At 39.6% G+C, this 21996-nt stretch overlaps 1 protein-coding gene across 4 annotated transcripts in view; it reads left to right on the plus strand.

Moving 5' to 3' along the window:
* Positions 1 to 200: 200 nt before the first annotated feature.
* LOC124159288 (histone deacetylase 4) overlaps positions 201 to 21996 on the plus strand; it is a 539951-nt gene continuing 518155 nt past the window's right edge. For all 4 annotated transcript variants that reach the window (XM_046535002.1, XM_046535004.1, XM_046535005.1 and 1 more), the window contains exon 1: positions 201 to 1840. The gene's annotated coding sequence lies outside the window, so the exon portion shown is untranslated. The remainder of the gene's footprint in view (positions 1841 to 21996) is intronic.

Below are 21996 nucleotides of genomic sequence, written 5' to 3' on the forward strand. Positions count from 1 at the left end.
TGAGAGGGTGTAGTAGGGTGGGGAGGCGGTTAGGGGCGGGGCAGTAGGGGAGTTGTATGCGACGGCGCGGCGGTCGGCGGGGGAAGGGCGAAGGAGGGGGGAAAGACGTCCGCCTCTCCCCCTCCCTCTCCTCCCTCCTCTCCTTCTGCTGTTAGCGGCGGGCGACGTTCCGAGGCAACAGATAGTGAGTGCGCCGCGCTTGCAAGGATAGGCCGTCCCGGAGCACGGCCTGCCTGCCATCACCCTCAAACCGGACGTTTTTGCGTGCTAGTGTCGTGTGCGGACACCTGTGTTGTTGTGGGTATCGTGTGATACGGCGCCACGGTAACGCTTCTGAATCTCGTTCTGTTTCCATCAAAAAGACACCTTTTTTCCCGCTAATTTTCAAGCCTCCTTCCCCATTTCGTTCTGCATCCATTCCAACCTCCTTGTGTTCGTGTTTTTCACAGCGAGGTGACACTCTCAGAGACGTCTATTAAAAGTTGTCTGTTTATGAAGAGGGGACGGTGCTTTAGTGGTACATCACCGACTGGTCCACGTCCTGGTCACCAGATCATCCAAGTTCATCCACAAGTGTCTTCCGTTTTGTGTTTTCTATCCTTCGGTGGGACGGCGAGTCTTTTTCTCTCTTTGAAAACTAAATGTTGGGTCCAATTTATTGCTCAGGAACTGATTTTGTTTAGGCATTGTCAAAAAAATATCCAGTGGGCTGTCTAGTATCCGACTGCCACTTGGCCGTTAGTCTTCATTCCTCCTCGTCGATGACGGGTGACGCCCTTTTTCCTCGTGAGTTTTTGTTGTAAGTCGTGTCTGTATCGTCGTTTTCGCACTTTCCCACGCCCCCGACGACTAGCAGTTGGCTTGTGACCGTGTGAGTGCTTCAGTACGTCCGTGTAAAATAACAATAACACGCCCTCTCCCGGCGTGTCGAGCGTCGGACACGCTCCGGCGCCAACTAACCTACGGCACTGACCGCCTTCTTCCACCCGATTGTTTTGACTATTCCTGCCGGGGAATAGTTCTTTAGTTTTTCATTGTTTTTTCGTTTTTTTCTAATAAGAAAAGCAACCTAATCTGCAGGGAAGAAGACAATTGTGGGAACAATTCGATTTGACTTCTATTGAATCGAAAATAGTCTACATCTATCTAATTTGTCAGTGCTAGTTGTTGTGTGTTTTCATTGTAAAAGTTGTCTATGTTACTCAATGCAGGGAATAGTTCTGTATTTGACAGGCTGGAGAAATTTTTTCTGTTGAAACTCGGACAGCGATTCGTCGATCACTTGCAGACTTCACGGAATGACTGAGAGTGCAAATCACCTTTCCCTTCGTTGGCATCGGGAGAGAATGCGTGTGAATTAGAGTCGCTGGAGGAATTTCAATTTCCCGGCAAGCAGGAGTTCTTTTTCCCCAGCGTGTTTTGTTTCGGTCGCCCTCCTCGCGCGGACGCGAAGTTTCGGATCGACCGCCTTTTTTTCTCTCTCTCTCTCGTGTTTTGTTTTCCTCCACGTTCCGTGTTTACGCCACGTGATATTCGAGTGACTTCGACGCGGCGGCCAACGAACTGCCGTCCTCTTATTATCCTCTCGCCTCTTCTCTGGCTCTCCGCAGGGAGGCCTTCATTTCCCCCGTCGGGGGAATACTACAGTGTTCTTGTGCTGCCCGTCTTGTGTCTATTGGTGTGATTGGAAACCTTTCGAAGGCGTGCTGCCATGACAGAAAAATCATGGCAGAAGTAACTGTGTCGCCGCATTCTCTTCGCGTCGCTTGTGTTGACTAACGGGCGACCCTAGGAAGTTCTACAAGTGCCGTTTCTACGCGTCTACGGACTTTTGGGTTGTGTAAGTTTCCATGTATTTTTCACTATCCTTACCGGCAAGTTGCCCGAGGGGTATGTGGCAGAGGGTGTATTTTCACTTTCTTCCTGAGAATTGCGCAAAGCAAGCATTTTTTAAGCTAAGAAAGTTTTTTTTACTGAAACTATTATTAAACCTTAAAATGCGTGCATATTTGCCGCTGTGTTGTTTAATGGCTCAATATACCTTTTTCTGCATATTTTTTTATGGACAGTTTAAATTTACGGGATTATAGAAGTCCAATAAAATTTGCTCCATGCTTTGGAAAAATATTTGAATATTTTTGGTAGCAATCCTAGTATATTTGGTTCTCATGAAAGAAGAGCGCCACTATTAGTTTATTATACCCATAATTGGTCAATCCTCCTTATAGCCCGTGGGAAAAAGCAGATCTTTTCTATACGCAGTGCAAATAACACGTATCACCTCATTATCAGGTATACTAAAGTACTCTATTACGGTTGTGTAGTTAAGTACCTTGAACGTTCATCGAAAAAGGACAGTTTTTCTCAACTCATTTCTGTGTAGGTATTTTTGTACGTCTCTTCCATTTTATTAAGTACTTGAATTGAATTTTTCTAATTGGTATAATAGCGAGATGGAAATATGTGTGAGGATAGGGGTATCTTTTTTTTAGTCTAATTATTTGACTGAAAGTAATGCCGCGCATTTCTGCTGCCTCTGATATTTACGAATATTTTTGTTTATCTACGACACCCCGAAAATAGCGCATATCTTACTGCTGTGAAGTTTAACAAAAAACAGCATCAACGTACGTTAATCACAAATATTTAAAGAGAAATATTAGTTTTAAAATACTATTCTCTAGTTTTGAACTTTAATAACTGAATCTGCTTAAAGTTATATTTTTAGTGCCAAAATGATGTAAAATGTATATCCAGGCATTTCATTTTTTTTTAATTCTCCCGAAAAAGTTGCCTGAGGCGAGGGGGTCGGTCGTCACCCCAGACCATCCCATCCCCTCCCCCCAAAACACATTCCTTGTCACGCGACTGGCTAGATCTTTTAAGCCTGAATCACACTATTATTTTATCCATCATTTACGATGGATCACTAGAGTGAGCACTCGCAAATGATCTTCGCCGGCAAGTGTTTTTCGCGTCTGGTCGCTTTTTCCGTCGCTGAAACCGTTACTAAAACCCCATATCACCCAAACAGAACGCATACCAGTATGGAGCGATTGCAGCGCAACATTTGGCAATCGTGGGAACGACATAGATAAACAAACACGCCATATATTTTCGTGATGCGGGTCCTAGGACAACCAGCTGTGATATCGGAAGTGATGCGAAAGGCGACGGCGGGAGGGACCGTGTGATTCAGGAAAATAATCACTAGAGCGATCACTTTTCCCGTCGCGAAAAGCGATCGCTCGAGTGATCACTTTTCGCGACGAAAGAAAATGAACGTGTGATTCAGGCTTTAGGTATCTTGATTTGATACGAAGTTGGACTACGGCAATCACTCTTGTGCTCACCGTTCGATCTTTTTGTTGACTGTGTTGATCAGCTTGTTTGACTGTGTTGTCAGAAATTCTAAGAAGTAACGTTTTCTTCTCGTGCCCCCTCCTCTCTGCCGCCCATTGCTGCTCATATTTGGAGGCTATCATTCGGTTTCAATCGCCAACACCCGCTCCAGATGCGTTGGATGGCAAAGATAAAAATAATAGTGATGCACGATGGCAGTGGCGAGTAACAGGACGTTTTTTTTCGATACAGTTCGCGAGCGCATTGAAAAAAGTGCGATTCGCTACTACTTTCAAGTGCTTGTTCCTTCACTGGATTGGTGTCTGTCATTCTGGATAGGTTTCTCCTAGCTTCAGATTACTCATCCTTGTAGTTTTCTGGAGAGGGAGCTGATCATTCACAATGGCTTTGACATATTTCTTCGTTTAATAATGCTAAAGTTTTTGTGAAATAATGAACAACAAACATTTCTTTCGATACAGGGGTTAATTTCTTTCTCATCTTTAAAAATGAAATGGGTAACTCGTTGAAGCTGATTTGTGTCACCTGTGAAAATTTTTCATTTTTTTGTAGGTAAGAATTGCAGTTCATATCCCATGCATACAATCTCCTTTTTTTAATTAGGAGAAAATTTTATTTCTATAATTTTAATCGTAGTTATTTTATCATTAATGGACGTAGGTAGACTTTCAAACCTACGTTTGATACATCTTTAAGTTTCCCATCTGACGTTTTCACTTGCGTTACATGCAGTGTAACGTTTGCTGCTGGGCCAAGTGTTTTATAAGGCTGTCTATCGCTAGGAATTATTCTAAAATCTGTATTAGAAATGCCGTTGTGCTATAACTAAGGCCTGAATCACAAGATCATTTTTCCGTCCCTTAAGTGATAGCTCCAGTGATATGTTTACAGCGATTAGAAGAGTGATCGGTTGACCCATCACTTTTCTGAATGACTCGGTCATTCCAACCGTCCCTTTTTCAATCATTTTCCGTAGTTACGACTGTCTTACAATAGAATTCCAAGTGTGGCGTTACAAGCTCTGTTAACGGCCTTGCTCTCTGATTTGCTGAAGGACGGTGCCAGCCATCGCCAATCTTTTCCCTGAACTAGGAGACTCATTTGCCCAAGATATTCTCTTTGTGGTATATTTTCCGACGCACCTGTTTCCCTCGTTTTTATTCTGTTCGATGAGCTCCATTATATGTGGTCTATACCTGCCTGTTCTGCCTTGCTTTGTCTGTCCAGGATAATCTCATAGGTAATAAATGTTTTCAATGCAAGTATTTATTCAGCGACATCAGATCTTACTTTGGTTTCCATTTAAGGCATCAAATTGATTGGTTTCCCTCATTTTTAATACTATCCACCTTTTATGTACTCCCTTTTTTGGGTATCTAGAATGATGCACGGGAAGTGTATTTGTAGGTAATTTTATGGCATGTCTTTCAAATCAATCGATTTCTCTTTATTTGTGTCTGTTCAAAATCCTTGGTGAGTCGTTTTTGTCCAAAAAGACATACCTATAGTAACCCTTTTCTTGAATAACACATGTATTTTAATTCATCAATAAATATTTCATTATGATTTTTATGCCCACTTAGGTTGATTTCAATTTCCGCAAAATAATTTATTAATTATTCGAATTTTAATGTCACTCGTGTTGATATTCATATATTCTCACACTATTTCATGGAATGTCCCTTCATAGATTCTGCCTATTTGTTATAAGTAAAGGTTTCTATTATGTGAGGAAACGGTGAAAAGATGAAGAAAAGATAGGAAAAATATAGAAAAATACGTATTAGAGCTCAATTGCATTAACTTACCTGGACACTTTTCGATGTGATTTTGCGAGGAATAAACGGCAGAACCGAAGTTATTTTCGCTTTTCGTCTTAATTTTGTAGTATTTTCTCTTCATTACCTACACCTGAATGTTCTTAATATGGATCTATTTTATATTTTTTTTGAACTCCGAACAATTATCTTTGGTGATGATTTCAATTATTAATTAATAGCAGGTTAGCCTGAAGATAAATGTGAAACATATTACCTAAAATCTCCGAAGGAAAGATTAACCAAATCCACCCTCAACTCTAACTTTGGTGTGCCGTCTTCACTTTTAATGAACTTGGAATTCTATATAGTCATCATACTTACACGCTTTCAGCTGTTGGACAATTTTAAAAATTGCGTTATGGAGTTGTGAGGAATGTAGGATAGCTTTTTTTATTCTGTTATACCGTGATGGGGCTCCCTTATCAGAATGTTCCTGTTGGCAGAATTGAGTTGTTCCTTACGTTTACATTAGTCTGAAACAACCGTGAGTAATAGAAATGTATGCCTCTTTAGATGATGGTGGGCCTATCATCCATATGCATTTGTGTCCCCTTAGCATTTTAGTTAGACTAGTTAGACTATTTACTAGTTAGACTACTTCAATAGAGCAGCTAGTTACTAGTTAGACTATTTCTAGTCCCTTTTTGCTTATGCAAATAAATTTTTTTCGTTTCTTTCACCTCGCTCTCAACCCTGGAGTTCGGTTTGGATTTTGCGTATTACTATTGATATGTTCCTATATTCCTGTCACTTCATTCAAGTATTGAATCTTTGGGTTATTGAAAGATTTTGGATCATCTCACTCGGGGGAATGTGGTGTTTTCCATATGAGAGTATCGTCCTTTCCCGAATTCTGTATACTATCGTTTCCAAAAATTCCTTCCTCAACCAATCCCTATTTTTTCGAGCCTTTTAGTGTAAGACAATTAGTGCAAGCTATTGTTGTAACGTTTTCTCGTAAATCTCAAAGTTGAACTGTCTGAACAGTAAGTGACTGTGAATTTGTACGAACGGTATCAGTGAAGATTTTCTTTCAGTCCCTTGGGCAATCCTGCCGTAGTTTGTTGTTTCACATGGTGTAATTTTCCTTGTAAAAGCGTTCACGCCAGATACTTCGCCGATTAAATGCGACGAGTGGAACAGCCAAGAGGCTAACCGGCGACTGAGCTTTTTTCATGCGCGTTGCCTTACTCTGGCCTTTTGTATGAATATGGAGCTTGAGGGATATTTAAATTACATGGTTATCATAGAAGAATGATGCGGTTTTAAACTTGGTTTAAATGAAAACAGAATTACTTACAGTTTTTTTCGAATCAGTTGCCTTAAACAGTTTTTTTACGTAATTAATATTAGGTGAAACCTTATTCGCTTGACAAGAGAGAAACCCGGCGGCAACAGTCACCTTCTCCTAGAGAAAGGCGCCAAGGGGACCACGGCTTAACGTCCCATCCGAAGGACGGAGTGCTGCTCTATTGAAGTACCCTCAATAAGGCATATAAGCAAGAATCGGGCTGCCTCTGAAAAATCTCTGCCACCCTATCCGTATTTTCTTCCTTTGAATAACTGAAACCGCACCATTCTTTTACGCCTGTATTTTTATTAGGTATTTTTTACATATTCACTTGTGGGTGTAGCAATGGCGTAAAAAAAACGCCTTTCTACTGAGTTATTATGAGGATAGAGTAAGAAAACGCAGCGAAATCTTTTCGAAATGAAGTGAACCCATTGTCAATGGAATGCTCTGAATCGGTGGATAATAAATGAGGAAATATGTCGATACCTCCACTGCACAAACGCTCAACAATCGCCCACAGAATCAAGTCCGCTTATCTAGTAGCCTTAGTAGTAGTACTTTAGCAGTAGTGCTACTGCTAAATAAGTACTACTAAGTAGTAGTACTACAGCAGTGCTAGTAGCCTTACTAGTACTTTTGTGCAGTGGAAGTATCGATGTGCTGATACCTATGAAATATATCTTTTTTGTATTACTCTGTGAAGAACTCGGTATATTTAGGCTCTCCTTGGTTGATTCAGTTGCGTGACCCATGGATAATGGTTTCTGTAATAACTCTTGTAATAAATTGTTTCTTAAAAAGGTAAATATTTACACCTAAGGTATAAATTGCAGTTTGATGTTCCTTTGAGGTATTCGTATTGTTTTTGTTGAGGCCTGTTTTGGGAATTGTGTTCTACACAGTGCTGTAGTTGGAAAAAAATTTAGGCGGTACTAACCAAACATCCAACAGCTGAACATGTATTATACATCCGGCCGCGAAGGTATTTTAACCGGTACGCTTATAAAGAGTTTGGAGTATAGGGGTACGCCGTGCAGGCCCGTACCGGCCCAACTACAGCACTGGTTCTACAGATTATCACTTGATTAGAGTTTGACCGTCTTTACGTCAAGACATGTCTTGGGTACGATCAAATGGTTACCCAAGAATGGGATTTTTCCAAAAGCCTAAAACACTCACCTTAAACATAAAAAGGGAGCACATCTTTGTTTGGATTCGTTGAGATGATTAATATTTTTACCCTTGTCATAGGAGAATTTTACTATTCTAATTTGAACTACTTCGATATTGAAGTGCTTTATTTAATTTTTGAATGCCTCATGTATGTATTAAATGTAATGCTTCCACCGAATAAAAAAATTAAAACTAGCTATCCTAGTATTTATGCATGTATTGTATGCATATGGAGATACTTATTTAAAAAATTCGCTGATATAATTTTCTTTTTGGGCTATGGGAGAATATTATTTTTCGTGGGGCATTTAAAATGCTATACACCATTAAATAATAGATATTCGTATTTTTGTGGTTCAGTTTACCTCTTTCGAATAGAATCAATTGTATATCCGTATAAAGGTTCAAGATAAAGTTATTCATATTTAAAGGTTTTTCGCAGAAGTCGTTAAGTAAATAGAACTCATTTGATTTAGGTGGAAGAGCTGGGTCGATAAGTGGTCTGTAAATAGAGATAACCTTAGGTATCAGGTCCTTAGGGAGTTTTTTTTTTAATTTGGATTCATTATTCAGCCTTCATTCAAATGACTGATAAGTCTCTTTCCTTTAATGTTTTCTCATCACTTTTTATTTTACGTGCTAAATAATTTCACACCCTTTGGGCTCTAAATAAATTATCCCATTCAATGTGAATATCTCTTTGAACAAAGACTACTTGGAATTCTCTCTTGCTGTAAATTTTCCTATGTTCACCACCCATGCAATCTGTGAGTGTAACTGAGTTATTCAAAGTACTCATTCTGCTGGTTCAGTCCTCTCAAAGCACCTGTTCGGGAGCGGCTTTGAGAGATAATCAATGCCTGCCAGAGCCGTACGCGCCCGTGTTTACCTATCGGTTCTAGTCCCTGAAAATAAAGCGTTTTCCTCCATATGATGCTGTCATTGCTTTCCCCACGTAGCAAAAAGCATTAATACCCTCTCTGGGTCCTGGAAGTTTGCGTTGCAAGCACCACCCGTTGTTAAAGCTGCATCACGTAGATGTTCCTTTATGGAATTAGGTGAACCAATACGATTCTCTTAATCGCTGCAAAGGTATTCTAAGTGTTGACTCAATTAGGGTAGTCGTACGTTTTTCAAGCTGTCGTTGAAAGGTAAGTATTACAAATACGTTTTTAACTATAGTTTTCAGTTTTCAAGGAAAAATAGAAATATATGTCCATATCTATCCACCGGTATGAGTTATGTTCCAGGTTTTATTAACTATTTCAATCTTTAGAAAAACATCTTGTCAGAATTTGACAATTAGACTACGTCTGACGTTACAAACAATACACTGCTGTGGTCTGGAAGAGATTTATATCTTTTCCCAGATGGTGTATTCTATTAGTCTTATCATTTTAACTAATTTAAAAAAAATACTTTTTTCTCTTCGATGTACTTTAATTCGACTCTCGAATCAGGCCTTTCTCATTAGGGTGCCGAATATATAAGCTTCAGAGAAGACTTAACGAAAAGTTATTTATCTAAAGTTATCTTCCAATTTCCCAAGAACTCTTCAAATTAATTACATTTTGCTGCGTGATTCACCAATTATTTAATGTTGAATTTGACCATGGTCGATCCCGTGCTATCCCGCTCCTACCCAGCCTAGCGGAGTCTGCTGTCCTCTCAATGGTATTTCCCCTATGGAGTCGATGTTATGAGGTTAATGTACATTCATTCTTTCCTTATCAGGCTATGTTTATTTATTTTGAATCATTTTCCACATGCAGCCGTGACGCCAATTTTTAGTGAAAATTTTAACAAAACATGAAAAACAAAATACAATAACAATACAAAAAATAGTAAACCAGTGGAGAGAGGAAAACATTCAATTAGCTGACAAATGGGAAGTAGATTGTACGGTGAAATTGTTGCCTGATGAATGAGAAGGATCAATTGAAGGAGGGAGTGAATTTGGAAGGGAGGAGAGGTGATATATATAGAGGTGAGCGCTTGGCAAGGGAGATCCTGCGGGAATATGTGGATGGAGTTGAGAGGGCGAGCGGGTTGAACAAGTTAGTATCCTAAAATTCAACAGAGAAAAGAGTTCAGGGCAGTCAGAAGTCGAGTTCAAATTATTATGAAGAAATCTGAAATCTGTTGTAAGTCTATGGTTCTTCAGGTCAGATAAGGAAAGAGAAGACAAACACAATGTTAAAGGGATTACGTTGTTCATCTGCAGAAAGGTGTCCTTGGGAAATTCATCTTCCCATTTTCACAAGCAGCATTATCTTCTCTTTCTCTAAACCCTTCACCAACACGCAAACCCTCCGATGTCTTCCGTTTTCTCGCCGAGTCTTGTCTCATGACTGCTTCCCTGCTTCAATCTCACTCACTTCATCCTTCCGGTCAAGGTCGGTCGTAGTCGGTTCTTGGTGGAAAGTGGACGGGATATTTGTAATGAAAGGATTCTTTTTCGGTAATATATGATCCATCGCACGCATATATTGTAGTTATTTCTTTTGGTGACTTCCCTAATAGCAAAGCATTATTCTTGATTGCTTATCAACAGATAAGCAATCAAGGACGTAAATCCATAAAAAATCGACTTTATACCCTCTCTGTTAATCTCCTTTCACCGTAGTACCCATGTCTCTTCTCAACGTGAACCACATTGAGTCAAACATGGATTTGAGGTCCATATAATGCTTCATATTTCCTTCTAATATATTTTTTAGGTACCGATCATTGTCTTGGTATATGTCCAGTCATATTAGCCCTCCTTTTCTGTCTTTCTTGGAGTGATTTTTCTTTCAATTCCAATATTACGTCTTCGTTAATTTTTAGTCTTCCTCTCGTAATCTCTCGTAAGCTAAGTCTTCGCCTCGTAATCTCCAATAGGACTCAAATCTTCGATTTATTTCTCTCTGTGGTTCGACGTTCGGCCTCCCTTCCTCAGTCGCACATTTAAAACCTTATCTCTCCCATCCCCTCCCGCGTTATCATTTTTTCTATTCTGCCGTCAGTGTCTTCCCACGCATCAGTTAGCGATCCATCCAAACCGTAAGCGTCCTCGTAACGTCATTCAGCAACTTTTTTAGTCCACCATGTCCTACACTTCGTGCTCCTCTCCGTTCAAACTCTGTTGTGTACCATTTTATCTATTGCACCTGGAGCGGCATTTCGTATTTAGCTTGCTGTAAGTATAAATGTCGTTTATCATAAATTCCATCATTATCAATATCACATGACCGCACCGGCCAAATTTATCGTCCAGGCTGAATGTTCGCGCTAAACTGAGCTAATATTTTTGTTGCCGTAGTTTAGATTTGATTAAAGGTAGTCGGCGTAATAATTATATAATGTTGCTATAAAAAAATATTTTTATCTTTATTAAATATACTTCTTATTCGCTTTATGAATAGGAAGAATTATTATTGTTTGATAAATACTGTCGATACATCGGTATTGTATTTTGAATCAGTGGCGCAGCGAGGGGGGGTTTTGGGGGATAAACCCCCCCCCCCCCCCCCAGAGCTCTGAGAAATTTTTAAGTTTAATCTATTTTACTTAATTGCATTAATATTAATTGTATAATACTGTAAGGATTAATAAAATATTCCTCAGAAGTTCGTAAAAATCACCATTTTGAACCATTTATCTTAATTTTTTTGGATGAGGGCCTCCGCACCTCCCGCTTACCCTGGCGGGTATGCAATACCCAGGCTCCCCAGAATTAGTTGAGCCCGAAACCCCCCCCCCCCTAGCTTTAATTCCTAGCTGCGCCCCTGTTTTTAATAAGAGCTGGACATTATCATCTCTTTTGTTCACCGAGATCTCATAGTCATATCACGAGAAGCGCCTGGCTTGTATGCAACCACGATGACTTTTGATGATGAACTATGGAGGTTTTTCGGCCGTGGCTCCTCCGTCGTGAGTTTCGGTTGCCGAAATCCTTTCCGCTCGCTCCTACTCGCGCTCTCGCTTGCACGCACACACGTGCTGCAAAACGATCTCGGTCACGCAGACGCAGCGAGCGCGGGTTAGGAGAGATGGAGAAGGAGCTGGGTTGGTTGGTTTGTTGGTGGGTTGGTTTGTGAGGAGTGGAATCGTGGCGGGCAGGGAGGGGGGCAGGCCGTAATAGCCGTTGTTGTCCCGGACCTTCGGCGAGCAGTGGTGGCGAGGTCAGGAGAGGAAATGCCGGGGTGGTGGGGGGCGAATGGAATCGAGGGGGGTGTTGTGTGGCGTGAGAGGAAGAGTCGGAGGGGCGGCGGAGGCGTTGCCGTAAGTCGCCGCCGAAAGGAGAAGGATTCGCGGCGATCGCCTGCGTGGGAAGTCTAGGCTCTCTGCCTCATCCTTTCCTCCTCTTTCCTTGCCTCACCATCGCTCTCCTATCATTCGTTCTGATGGATTGAGTTTGTTTCGCTACTTTGAGGAGTAAAGTGTGGTGTACTAAAATGGAGATATAGGATTATTTCCGCGTGAATATATAACGGATTCCTGCGTTCCTACATCTGCAGACGTATTGCAGCTCGTCGCGAGCCTTAATGGCATGTGCTCTCGCAAGAAGTGGTTTTCGCTATTCTGAATGCCATAAAAAATACGGCATTGAAAAAGGCGGACAAGGTACGTGACCTCTCCTTGTTAGTTGCAGTTACTTGGTGCCTTCGCCCCGCCAAAATTTAATCGCTTCAGGTGTACTATCTAAGCATATCATTAATATCTCTGGATTTAGCGTAAGTAGTAAAAAATCACCATTGGGAAAAACGATAGCTAATTGTGAGTTAATACTATCAGTTAGTTAATAGTTCTCCAGAAATCCACAGACCACATAGAATATATGCCCCGCAACGCTCCTGTGGTTCAGTAATATTTTTTCATGAGCGTAAAATATCAGAGAATGGATGAATCCAAAGTACGAGGACTTCATATTTGCATACTGATATCTGGCCATTTCTGGCAAATGGGTTTACCAGATTTAGTGACATCATTAGATACCTCTAGTATTCATAGCGGACCCCATAAAACTAGCTGCACCTAGGATTATACAAATAAGGGGATACATAAATGCATAATTATTATTGATTTTGTGCTTTTTTTCCTTCGTTAATTGATTACCTTTCCTATTTGCTTGTGCTATGCAAGTCAATGTTTTTATGCGAATAGATTCCTGGAGAAATTTGCCTTAAACATTACTTTGTGTGAACACATCAACTGAATACAAAATCAAGAAGCTCCGTGTCGCTAACTGCAGAGCGAAGCATTTTTTCATCCTTATTTATTCCTCGTTAATTTTTTCAGTATTACGTTAGTCCCATGATCACAGTGGTTTGATGGTCATATGACATGTCTCTCAATTTCAGCTGTAGGCACCAATTAATGCCTCATTATAAAGTCTACTTTTTGGTGGAGGTTTTCTCTGGAAGACATGCAAGAAGAGTGTCCGCTTTTCTCCAGTAGTCACTTCAGTTCCGTTATTCTCCATCCTATCAATCTTAATGCTCTTTTGACTTTCTGGAATGCACAATTTAGTTCCGGTAATGCCTCTTCAAGTCCAGTAGTTGGTAATTTGAGATGCAAATTTCCTGGTTCTTGTGCTCGATTGCAGTCACGTCGCGTGTCATTTAAGAGATTCAGGAACGCCATGCGCCCTTTCCAACTCACGTGAAGTTTTCTTCTCTTGGTATGCAGAGTTCATACCGCATTTAGCCATCTTACACGCCATTGTAGAAGCTTATTTATCTATAAAGAATATTCGATCTGACATGGGCAGTAATTCTACATAAATGGGTGAGAAGACGCTTCTCCTCGAAGGTCAAATTTGTTGTTGTTGGTCCACCGTATGCTCCGTTCGTATGTAGGCCTCCACGATTTAGTTTTCTCCTATATTTTTCTTATAAAATATGGAATGATATGTAAATACCGCCTAAGAATCAGATAGGAAGACTTTCAATTCTTCTAACCACGTTCGTTCGCTTTTTTTAACGTTTATTTTCACGATTGCAAACCGCTCATGCTAAAGCTATCAGTCATTCTTACACCACCTACTGATCACCATCAGCATCTTAAGTCGATGATAAATGCGATGTTTTAGTGCATGCGACATGAGAGGAATTTGAGAAGCATAACGGTGTGCACACGAGCCTGTTGAGCTTTAGAGCCTCAGTGAACGTAGCGGCCCTTGAGAATTTATTCTCGTAGCAATTATATAATTATAACGTTTTTTATAAACTCGCTTTGTTGTTTGTCATCTTGTCCGGGCCAAATCTTGCAACTCAATCTTAACCCACTTTACGATTAGCTATCAAGCTGTAATTTTCAGGATAACTCAGAACCGGAGGGCAAAGCAATATTGTTATACTTTTATTATGATTTTAACTGTCTCTCGATTGTTATTCAGAATTTAAAATCAAATGCGCAGATAAGTTCAAAAAATGGCCATCAAATTCCGATTGCAGCGCTGCGATTATTTGAAGGGACGGTATTGTAGAGAGTCATAGCAACAAACTCGTTTACATCAATGTTATTGAACAAAAATTTTCTTTCATTCTTTTTAGTTCGCGATATAAACTATTTAAAAAAAGTATTTCTATTTTGTAGTATTATTTTTAGATATGTTTTCCAAATTCTGTCTATACATACAATGAATTAATGGTGCCCGAAAACCCTTTCATATAGGTATTTTGTGGAATGCGAATCGATTTATCTTTCTTGTTTATCTCAGTCACCTTGTTGGTAGACAATAGGGTGGTTTCCTATTATTTTTTTATTGCCTAAAACGAAAGATTATTACTGCTGGAGTACGTATTTCACGCTTTTATATTTTTAAATTACGATATCTATTTTTCGCCATTAAATGAAAAGTGAAAATTTTCAAGCGCGCGAAAACGCAACGGCTGAGTAGGAATGATGGGAAAACTCCGTGTGACGTCGTTCTGGTTCCCGCTGCCGCAAGTGAGGTGACCTAGGGGCGAGGCTTTGAACGCTGATACGACGCAGGTAGCAGAGTACCCTGCTAGCTGGTAGCGCTTGGCTTAAATAAGGATTATTAATACACTTTAAGACGAAGGAAACTTTCCGACCTTAGGAAGTTTTAATAGGTGAATATTAAGACATGTTTCCCTGAGCTCTGTACCTCCTATCCTCTCGTGTAGAAACTAGGTCCCTGTGACGTCACGTGTAGTGGCATCGCATGGGCGCCAATCTGGCCTTTTTCAAATGAGGATATAATTGACCATTGCCATTCGTCTAAACCGGTATTTCTGAAACAAAATAATTTTAATATTATGAATACACAAATGGTGGGTAACGAATCGCAATCAATGCCTTTCGTTTTCTTTGATGAAGGAAACTACCCTATTGGTTTGCACGTTGTGTGCATCGGCTGCGGAGTTGATTCCGCACAGTTCTGGTCTCTTTTCGCTATGTTGGCGTACCTACCCTTGGGAACGGTATGACCTGGAACAAGAGGTGGAGTAATCATTCCGCTAGATTCTGACCCTAAATGTGTGCAGCGACCGTAGTGCTCAACCGTAAGGGCTTCCCAGTGAGGAGAAATAGCTTGCTCCGAGTAGCACGAGTTGGACAAGCATTCAAAGGTGTCGAAAAATTGGGCTTGAAGTTCAACGCTAACTACCGGTTATCATTTACCGGCATATTAACGGCATCCATCGCTGGGATAATTTCTTCCATCCCAGTTATCTTTTAAGTGAGTAATTATCTTCTCTCTTTCTGTCTTTATTTAATATTCTTTTTCTATTAATGTGGCCTCACGTAACCGGATATTCGAATAAAATTACTCTTTTGCACAGATTTTAAAGTGTCTGTCAACGATTTGTGGGAACGAGTGACTAGCAATTCCACGTGGACGGCTTCATCAATTTCCTCAATTTGATTGGGCCGACCAATATGTATAGTCCTTGCTTTATCCCGTTTAAATAGTCCAAGTTAATTGTTGGGGAAATATATTTAATTTTTTTGAAATAATGACATCATTACTTTGGGCCAGAATTCCCACGTACTATTTTCTCTTTTTCTCATTTTTAAAAATTGTGTGATTTTTTATGTTTGCTCTGATAATCTTATTTACTCTCAGGGGACCGTTAAAATGGAATTAGTCTCTCTGTCGCGGGTCATCACTCGTCTGAAAATTCAGTATCAAGGTTAATTCACACGGTATTGCACCCTCTTCAGTTTCTTGCCAAGGAACCAGAGTAATAGATGAATAAATACTTCAAATTTACGATTTGTAATTGCGATAATTTATATTCTTCCATCGCTTCCTTCAAATAGTGATGAAATTAATCATACCAAGAATCACCAGCGCATTGGACGTACAATTGAAAAGATGTGTATAAAATAAATTTCATCATATCATATTGACTTGGTACGAATTTAATTCCAAGTATTAGAGGACGATCGCTCGCACGTTGTGGCATGTCTTGGCTTAAGTTTTCGACATAACGTTGGTATTGGTTTTCTATATTATTAAAAGTTACACGCTTAGTTTGTAAGCAGTGAAAATAAGGCAAAACCTCCAGCGTTGGATATTACACATTGTTATAATATATAAAATAATAATATATTTAATCCTACCATGGTTTTTTGCTCTGAAGTTCTTAATTTTCTGTTTTATGCAGTCGTGGCGAATAGAGTGGTATTGAAGCAATGTATTTCACTTGAAATTTACATTAATTTGTCCTCTCATTATCCTATAAATTTACGCGAGCAGATAGAGATGGCGACCTTTCATCCTATAGGATTCTCGACCTTCACCACGACTGATTCCCTGAATAATGAGTTTCTCTACGTATCGTTTTTACGATCGTTTTTCACCATTTTGGGATTACCTGGAAAATTCCGAATTTACAGAATTCACTTCATTCTCCATCCCTCACTCTCGTTCCTCTTATAGTCGAGGAATCGGAGAGGCCGTTGCCCCGTCGGAAATATTTACGAAGGCAATAGACTTCTTGGAAACAAGCGGTATTTAGTCTCTCTCTCTCTCCATTCCTTCCTATGGTCTTCCTCTCCGCTCATCCATCCTTTGCGAAGCTAGCTAGATTGGAGTTTCATAATGCCAGCGAGAACCAATGCCCTCTCTCCCTTCGCCTTCCTTGGAATATATTTTTTGGTCAAGGACCCTTCCCCCCCACCCACCTTCCCTACATTTTTTTCATTTCTTTTTTTTTTAATTTTCCTTTCTCCCTTCCATTCTATCCCTCCCTTCTCCGACCTCGCCTTACCAAGTCCTTTGACTCTTCGTCGTCCTTGAAAAGGGCGCGGTGGAGAAAGGGGGGAGAGGTTGGGTGTACGAGAGGAGAATGGGCGATTGTGGGAAGGAGGGAAGTTAGATAGGTCTAGCGAGGGCTCAAAGGGGGAATACCCTATGCTCACTTGGCGTCTTTTGCTGACTTATGAGGAAATTTGTGTCGAAGCTCTAGTTGACTGATTTACGAATTCTCTGACGTCCTCAAAACAAATCATGCTTGTAAAAGGTTTAATTTTTTTCCAAAAACCTGTTTATTTTTTTCAAATTACAAATTGTTTATTGTCTTTCCCCTTTACTCTCTTTCTTTTCTTCCTTACAATCCTTATCTCCTTTTTCATAAACAACACCCTGACAGAATTAAATTATAGTATTGAAATATCAAACATTAAACGCGTAATCCCCTTTGAAATGTAAAAATAGCAGAGGAAGAATTTTCATAGTTTGTCATGTGTGGGGATGTATCTGTGAACCTAATGCTGCGGCCGTTTTTCTTGGTTTGTTTATATTCTGGTGTACCTGTTGGTTTGCTTCAAATGGTGAGGAAAGCACGAGGAGAGATGTATGTAAAGCGGGAAGACTTTTTGTTCACTCGGCGTCTTAGCTGCCTTATGAGGAAATTTTTATTGTAACTAATTACTGCTGTGTAGTTAGTTGAAGAATTTTCCGAATTGTCTGACGCCCTCCAAACAAATCACGCTGAATCCCTTTTTGGAACTAAAAAAATAGTGGAAGAATTTTTATAGTTCGGCATGTATGGCGATGTATCAGTTAACCTATCGTCACGGCCGTTTTTATTTGTATCTATGCTAAGGTTTCTTGGATGAACATTGTATCTTATACCACTTATTTATTTAAATAAATCGATCCGGGTTTCGATGTATAATCATCATCAGGCATAAATTATTATCTATTTATCTTATTGTTGTCACCTTAGTAACGTAACGGATGAAGAGATAAATTTTGAAACGGATTTTATTTCTTACTCTGGCGTCTGGCTTATTTAAAAACCCGGGTCGTCTCATTTAAAAAGAAAGTATTGATATTAGTAATTGTTGTCCATCCAATTGACCCTTCAGTGGAATACCACATTGTTAAAAATGGGTTAGTGAATTTTGTTTCTATTCTATCATGCCTATCACTCCGGTTCGAATGGTGAGAGATGTACGAGGAGATATGTATGTGGAACCTCTTGAAGTTCACTTTGCTCGCTTAAGACGGAAATAAATTTTTAAAATGACTTTAGATTTAGTGGCTATCTTCCTTATTTGCCGTTTTGCGCTCAAGGATAAACTAGCTTTGTCTTCAGTAATTCTGTAGCTTATTTTCTTTTTTCTCAAGATTTATATCGATTGCTTTATTGTGAATCTCATTCTAAAGTTTTTTTGGCCCGTGTGTAAATCGTACGTTCGAAGACGATATAGTCCTCGAATATCTCTCTTATGAAACTCTTCGATTTTTTTTGATCAAATGCTTCTTGGAAGATTTTTAATGAAACGCTTCGTGATAGATTTTGTCCACTGCTAAATATGAGAACAAAATTAACGTGTGTAGTACCCACCCAGGATACGTGGAGGAAACTTTATTTACAGGGCTTAGCTAAATAATTTACGTTGTTTAGTAATTATGGATGAACATCGTGAGAAATTAAACTTTGTAGATCTTCATCTCTAGGTTGAAACAATTATGATGATCATTTTAGTACTTTATGTATTTCTTAGGAGTGACATTTTAATATCCACCCAGCGATTGCGAGAAACTTAACCAGGCAGACTGTGGTAACATTAGGTACTGTGAATGTACGGTTAGATTTTATTGATAATCCTGACAATACTAACTAATGTACAGTGTACCACAAAGCTTAAAAGCAATTTCAGTCCAAAGCTTTTTATATCCTTAAAAAAGATTCATAAAATGATCAGCAATAAGTTTTTCTTTGAAATTAGCTTACTCATTGCTGCATTATGAACAGAGCTATCGATGGAATCAGCCGTCCACCATTGTAACGGAGAAGTCAGGATGGGTCCTGGTCGCGGGAATGAGCTTTTTTTGAATTGATCTATCATATTCTCCGTCCTTACCTGATCTGAGGGTCAACGCGCGATATATTGGGCATTTCCACGCGCCGAAATTGCTGGGCGTGACTTTGGCGGCCCTCTTTCGGTCGATCTTATTTACGCTGGAATTTTTTGATTAGGAAGTCCAGAGTAGCGAAGCTATTGAGATTATCACTTCTCCCCGTACCTCCCTCCTTCTCCGCACCCTCCCTTTCCAACATTACTGCCTCCCCTTTACCTCTTCCCTATCCCACACTCTTATTTGTAATCACCACCTCACTCCAGCTTACGAGCCGTGAAAATGCATAGCATAACTGAGCATGACCAACTTCACGAAGATTTTAGCACTACTTTCTTCACGAAAAACAGCATAGGAACGACTTCAGAGATATTAAAAACCCGTGACGAGGCAACACTGGTGAAGTTGGCATTGGCTTAAAATAGGACTAAGTAAACAAAATTTTCCCCTGGATCGTGAAAATTCACGTTTACCCAGGAGACACCTCTATTGTTGCAAAACTCTGATTTTTCGATTGGGGTATTTTTTAAACCTCTTATGGTACTTGTTAAGAGCATTACAAGTCAGAAAAAAAATCGCACGCATGTTTTCTCATCAAATGCAGTTAAGGCTTATGGGACTTCTTACTTTTCCGATTCGCGAAAGATGAGCCATACCGTACTGCATGCGAATATGCACCGACTTCTCGTGCTGACGGCGCGACAAGACGTGCGCATTCTTTGGCTCCCGCAAGAGCACGCGTCCTCGGTGGAATTCGTGGAGGAGCGTGCGCCGCATAGTACGCAACACTTTGACCAGCGCGGCCCGAGGTTATCTCCCGCCTATCGTCCCGTCCCTTCGCAGCCTTGTCCAACCTCGTACGCTATGCGTGGGAGGTGGCGAGGAAACTCTTTACGTCGTTCTTTATCCCCATCTCCAGCCTTCCTTGTTCGTCACAGTGCGCTGAATATCGCTTTTTGGCATCTCCATCCTTGATTCGTGACGTTATGTGGGCCGCTTTTATGAGTTTTTGACTCTTGGCCTCGTCTAGGTCTATCCGACACTAGCAAATCGCTTGGATCGCCTAGGCTACGTCACATAGGTGCTGTGACTTGAAGAAAAGGTATATAGGATTTAGGACCTCAATTTATTATTATTAATTTCAAGCAGTATAAAATATACGAACTCGATCTTTGATTGCGTTTTATTATTCATAGCACTACAAGTTGATTTCCTACAAGTTGATTAATGCTATTCGGAAAAAATCCTTGCAAATTTTTGTTTTAGTTGTATCCTCAACATTACGGAAATTCATTTGCATTTACTTAATGTCATCATGTTAATCATCCTTTTGGTTTAATTTTAATTTTGTTATCTTTTAGTTTAGGGCAGCAGCCCATTGACTAAGTAATAAGTAAAGTTTCTGTAATATACTTGTTTAATTTTCTAGAAAAATTCCGCTGTTTTATTATAGTCATGGGACTTATTCAATTAGAAAACCGTATGATGCTGAGAAATAATTTCGCGCATTGTGTACCTATTTTTTCTAAATTTGTTATGTTTTGATAACTTGAATGTCATAGAATGTGGGAGTATGCCGGTAGCGTTTTCACAACCTATACTTTGTTGAAATATGTCAGCAGCGAAGAGCTTATTCCCAAATGTTTCTTTTTTTTCTTGGGAAACAGGAGAAGTGTGATTAACCACATTAAGGTTCTCAAAATTCCGTTGCTCTATTGACATATTGCTACATTATGTTTCGTAAACGTAAGAATTGTTTTACGTGTGAAAATAAGAATGTTTCTTTTTACTGTTTTATGAATGCCTTGCTCCTAGTATTTTGGTAATCAATTTAGTTCGTTGAAGTTTCATAGTTAATAAAAAAAAATTTGCTCCTTTTCACCATATATCCATGATTTTGTGAAATCGTTTTACAATTGATTATCGGAATAGTTAAAAATGCCTCTCTCATGTCATTAATTTTTGCAATTTAAACGTATGCCTAGACCACTGGCAATGTGATCTTACTTTGCTGCATGGACTAATCGTTACTCAAATCCCCGATTGTTAGAGGTCGAACTATCTTAAGAATAATTGGTGGAAGCTAGTGCAATGTTTCAGCATATAATGAATATGATCAGTGTTGTTTTTCACAAACCATGACTTATATCGGGACGTAAGGTAATTTCTTTGAAGCTTGCGAAGTGCGCTCGCATTTTTTAATAATTCTTTACTTCGTTGAGAATACCAACCAGAGTTTTCACTTCGTCATAGGAAATTCTTCCTTCTTTTATCCGTGTATTCAATCCTCTGAAAATCTCTTTCTAACTTACCAATGCTTTGGACTCGGAGGGCCGTTTATTTCACTCGTTTTCATATCCATGCCTAGAAATGAATTATGCAACATTTGATACCATTTATGAAGCCGGATCTCTTTCCATGTATTTTATGCATTGCGGCAGTGGATATTCCATGGTGGCCCTTAAATAATTTTAAAATTTGTTATTTATTCAAATCTAGCAACATTATTGAAAAAATAAAAGTAAAATTAGTTCAACCGATTCATGTGTGATATAGTATAGTATATATTGAAAAGAAAGGTAGCTGGACTTTCCCGCAACAATTCACACAATTTTCACGATTATTGTGGAAATGTGCAGCTACCTTTCATTTCAAAAGTTAAATTGCTTAACAGTAATAAAGTCTACGAGGAAGAGTGCGTGACGTGCGCATCGGGAAAATATTGTAATAGCACATCATTAGAGATACGTGAAAATCGCACTTTCATTTTTATTTTATCGCACTTTCAGTAACAGTTTATCGCATTTTGTAGCGTCTATTTTTTATTTTTCTAATGAGGTAGATGACGATAAAATGTAGTGAAACACAGTTATGTGACAAAATACAGAATATTTTAAATAATTATGTTGTAGAACAATAACAAATTAAGGAATAACACATATAGTGGCGGCGGTGTAGCTCGCCCGCGCCCACTTGTAGTTCGCGGCCACGTAGAGTCCCCGCCTACTAGCAGCTGGCCA

This window comes from Ischnura elegans, chromosome 5 (genome assembly GCF_921293095.1).
Source record: "Ischnura elegans chromosome 5, ioIscEleg1.1, whole genome shotgun sequence".
In the NCBI taxonomy this organism is placed as follows: domain Eukaryota; kingdom Metazoa; phylum Arthropoda; class Insecta; order Odonata; family Coenagrionidae; genus Ischnura; species Ischnura elegans.